General features: G+C 41.7%; 1 protein-coding gene across 6 annotated transcripts in view; it reads right to left on the bottom strand.

The window, feature by feature from the left end:
* The window catches only part of LOC143297454 (myocyte-specific enhancer factor 2A-like), a 116792-nt gene that overhangs the window by 62879 nt on the left and 48913 nt on the right, over positions 1–5000 (bottom strand). The window lies entirely within an intron of this gene.

Here is a 5000-nt window from a genome sequence, read left to right as displayed (position 1 = left end):
GTGCGTCTGCATCGCTTTTCTGGCCGCCAGTTTTTAACATGTTCGCTTCAAGAAATGGGGAGGTGGGGGAAGAGGTGGGTGGGTGGGGGTGGCGTAGAAAGTGGAAAATAGATTTCCTATATACTCACAACTATCACAAACCATTGTCGCCATCACTGACGTACATAACCATTCACACACACACGCACACACATACACCCACACATGTACACGTACATGCATAAACACAAACACGCACATGCACATGCACCATTTCATTGCATGAGACATCGTTGAAAATATTAAGCATCCAACATCAAAAGGAGTTCTAAAAAAAACAAAAAAAAAAAAAAAAAAAAAAAACCCATAGCAGGCAACTGCTAAACATCATGCTAAAACCACCGACACGAGTTAACATCATCATAAATTATTTACTGCCGGAATGGGGTACAGCTCTCTCTCTCTCTCTCTCTCTCTCTCTCTCTCTCTCTCTCACACACACACACACACACACACACACACACTCCACCATTCATAAACAAGCTATTGTCAACGTTGAGAGTGAGAGAAGGAGAGCGACAGTGAGACAAGAGACAGAGACAGACAGACACAGACACAGAGACAAGACAAAGACCCAAAGCGTTCTAGGCTGCCCTCGCTGCCCTCCGAAACTTCTGAAGAGACACCCCCACCCCCAAGCCCCCACCCCCACCCGATACCCCCCACCTCCCCAAAAAAAGACAATAATTCTTCTCTCAATCCTAGACACACACACACACACACATGGTGCCTTTTGAATGGAAGTGTGGGGGGGATGTTATACCCTCGACTCAGCACTAAGCTAAGGCCACCATTATAACACGCTTCATTCACAAGCTGGTGGGAGTTATCTCCTAAGTCAACCTGGCATTTACATGTCAGACAGCTTTACGAGGGTGCTACCGCAATTTTTGGTTTCTTCTTTTCTTTTCTTTTTTGACCGGTTTTCATGGTGACCCCATGTGTGTGTGTGTGTGTGTGCGTGTGTGTGTGTGTGTTAGTGTGTTAGTGTGTGTGTGTGTGTGTGTGTGTGTGTGTGTGTGTGTGTGTGTGTGTGTGTGCGTGCGTGCGTGCGTGCGTACGTGTGTGTGTGTGAGTTCTGAGAGAGACAGAGACAGAGAGAGACAGACAGACAGACAGACAGACAGACAGTGAGACCAAGAGAGAGCAGAAGGAGAAAACGAAGGAGACAGAAAGCAAGGTGTGTATGATGTAAGAGCCGCCTGTCCGTGCGCGCTCGTGCGTGCGTTCTGTGCGTGGGTGTCTGTCGTCTGTTCATGTCCGTGGAACGAAAAGAGAACTGGGAGGGGAGTGATAAACAAACACAGACAGACAGAGAAACAGACAAATAGATGATAGGACAGACAGACAGACACAGAGAGAGGAGGGGAAGGGGAGAGGGGGTGGGGGGTACAGACAAGACAAATTCTGAGCACATACACGTATTTTGACGTCCAGCCCTTGCCCTAAAACGATAGAAGCAGTTTCTTAAGATCAGAACAAAATTCCAAACCATAATGAATCAGAATGGCAACACTTATTTTACCTTTTTTTTTCTTTTTCTTTTTTTATTCTTCTTCTTCTTTTTTCAGCGGGCCAAGTGCCTGCTGCATACGGGGGGCCTCGGCTGATCGTCTCACCCGAAGGACCAGACTGCTCAGGTTGATTTTTCCAGTCCAAACTTGGGAGAAAGGGCGAGACCGGGATTCGAACCTAGACCCCCACGGACACTGTACCCGGCAGATAAGGGTGTTATCCACACGGCCACCTTCCTCCTTCTACTTCAGAAACAACATAACAAAACCAACTACACACACACACACACACACACACACACACACAAGAAAACAAAACAAATTCCGCAAGTCAGAAAAATGAACATAATTACAAAACAGCCAACCAACTAAGAGACGACCAAACCAAAACAGCAACAACTAACTTACTACAAGCAAAAAACAAAGCAAAACGAACGACAACCAACTCACAAAACACATTCTGTAAATGTATATAACAAAAAAATAAATAAAAATAATGAATAAATTATTTTTTAAAAAGTGAACACGTTACGACACAACCAACCATGAGACGACCAAAGCAAATCAAAAACATCAACGTGTACTAAAATTACTTCCACAAGACAACAACAATAAATAACACCATCCAGGTACAAGACAAAACAAAACTCTACAAGACAAAAAAAAAAAAGTGAACAAAATTACAACACAACCAAACAAGAGACGACTATGTCAAAACAACAATCAAACTTACCGCAACAACAATGAACTACAAAACAAACCTCTTCCTTGTCTTCAGTTTCTCCAGTTTTAGAGCTATGCATGCGTGTGAATGACTGGTGCGAAAGCGCTTTGATTTGTCTTCAGCGCTATAAAAATACCATTATTATTATTATTATTAAAAGCCAGAAACGTGAACACAATGACAAAACAAACATCCGACCAAATATAACTGACAAACAAAACACATCTAACTGCAGAACAAATTAAAGTCTAGAAGCCACAAAAAGGTTAACACAATCACAAAACCAAACAAACACAAAACAAATTTCACAAAACAAAAATGTTAACACAATTAAGCTACAAAAACAACACAACACAACCAACCACCCAAACGACGATCAAATAAAAACAACAACAACAGATCATTGATCGAATGACATCAACAAAACCAAATGTGTGTATATGTGTACATGCACGTGCATGCACATGTATGTGTGAATGTGTATGTATATGTATACGTATGTATATACATACATAAAAATTTTAAGTGTGTATGCATGTTTATGATTGGTGGTGTTTATACGCGAGTCATGGACTCATGACACTGTGTATGTTTCGAAAGTATTTTGAAATGATTAACAAATAGTAAAGAGTGGTAACTCTCTCCATTACACAAGGTACACAACTTCAAGTCAGTGATGCTTACGCTACCGATTCAGCTAGCACGCAGGTAAATAAACGGTACATTGGAACAAACCCAGACACTGGAGAGAGTTACCACTCTTTACTATTTGTTAATCATTTCATCTCCTTGCCTCATTATTTGTAAATTATTTTGAAATGTCTTTTTTCTTTTTGTATCATCCTCCAATCAAAAACGTGCTCCTCTCTTCTCTTCTCTTCCTCTCTCTATGTGTCACGTCTTTAATCTCCTTCTTTCTTCATCTTCTTCAGTTCTCATTAATATTGTGAGTTCAACATTTCTCTTTTCTTTTTGTTTGTGCGTTTTGTTTTTTTGTTTTTGTTTTTTTCTATACAAATTGTTATGATTTGAATATGTATTTATCTGTTTATGTTATTACAACAACAAAAAATCGAAAAAAATATAATAATAACAAAATAAAAAGACACACACACACACACACACACACACACTAGGTTCTGTTATTTCAGTAGATATATATATCAAACATTTAAAACAAAAACTAACTAGAAACAAGTCCACATAAGGCAGAGGGACCAGACAGCAAGCCTCACTCACACACTGAGCTAAAGCATAGCCCCCCTAGTGAAAAATCGATAACAAACAACAGCTAACTAGAAACTAGTCCACATAAGGCAGAGGGACCAGACAGCAAGCCTCACTCACACACTGAGCTAAAGCATAGCCCCCCTAGTGAAAAATCGATAACAAACAACAACTAACTAGAAACTAGTCCACATAAGGCAGAGGGACCACACAGCAAGCTTCACTAACACACTGAGCTAAAGCATAGCCCCCCTAGTGAAAAATCGATGACAAACAACAGCTAACTAGAAACTAGTCCACATAAGGCAGAGGGACCACACAGCAAGCTTCACTAACACACTGAGCTAAAGCATAGCCCCCCTAGTGAAAAATCGATAACAAACAACAGCTAACTAGAAACTAGTCCACATAAGGCAGAGGGACCACACAGCAAGCTTCACTAACACACTGAGCTAAAGCATAGCCCCCCTAGTGAAAAATCGTTGACAAACCAGCAGGTAGAACAGGCGACACAACAAACAAACACAGAGAGAGAGAGAGAGAGAGAGGAGGGGGAGACACACACACACACACACACAACGGCGCTACCGATGATCATAGATAACATGTTTCGTCGAAGTCTAGTATACCTACTGTGTATGTTGGTGTTGTCAAAAAGCCACTATCGTCACTAATTATCGTCATCGACAGAGCCAGTACCCCCCCCCCCACACACACACATGCATACAAACATACACACACACACACACATATATATATATATATATATATATAATATACATACATACATTTTTTTTTTTTAAGTGTGTGTGTGCGTGCGTGCGTGCGAGCGTGCGTTAAATATGTATGTATACATATGTGTGTGTGTGTGTGTGTGTGTGTGTGTGTGTGTGTGTAGAGTGATTAACAGTGCCAATGTCCCCCTTATCACCTCACCTTCCCTCTCTTGCCTTCTGCTCGCCAAAACGCACACTTAGTCAATTAATGAATCACACACATCAAAAGACATAGAGTAATGGTGAATCACTTGGCCATAAGATCGTAATCACTAAATCGCTTTGCAGACGCGCTATTCAATTTTACACATGCGCGCGCGCGCACGATTCGCGATTCAATATTTTTATTTTCGTTTTGATCCCTTTGGGGGCATTGAGAACTGGAAACAAAAGAACAATAAAAACACACACAGACACACACACACACACTACCACCACCACCACCACCACCACTACCACCACCACCCACCTACCAACCCCCATTCCCCCAACAAATGCAACACACATACACACTCACTACTGATAACCCTAACGCTTCCACTTGAACAACTGCAACACCCCTTCCCTTTTCGACCACACACACATACACACACAAAAAAAACCCCGAAAAATCTACCTCTTTCCATACACACACCCCCACCGTTTTCAGATCGCTTTCCCATCAAGTGTACCGGGGCTAAATTCAACAACCGCCACGCCAAAAATATAGCTCCCAGAGCA

The sequence above is a fragment of the Babylonia areolata genome, chromosome 22 (genome assembly GCF_041734735.1).
Source record: "Babylonia areolata isolate BAREFJ2019XMU chromosome 22, ASM4173473v1, whole genome shotgun sequence".
Lineage (NCBI taxonomy): Eukaryota > Metazoa > Mollusca > Gastropoda > Neogastropoda > Buccinidae > Babylonia > Babylonia areolata.
This window is presented reverse-complemented; position numbering and strand designations above follow the sequence as displayed.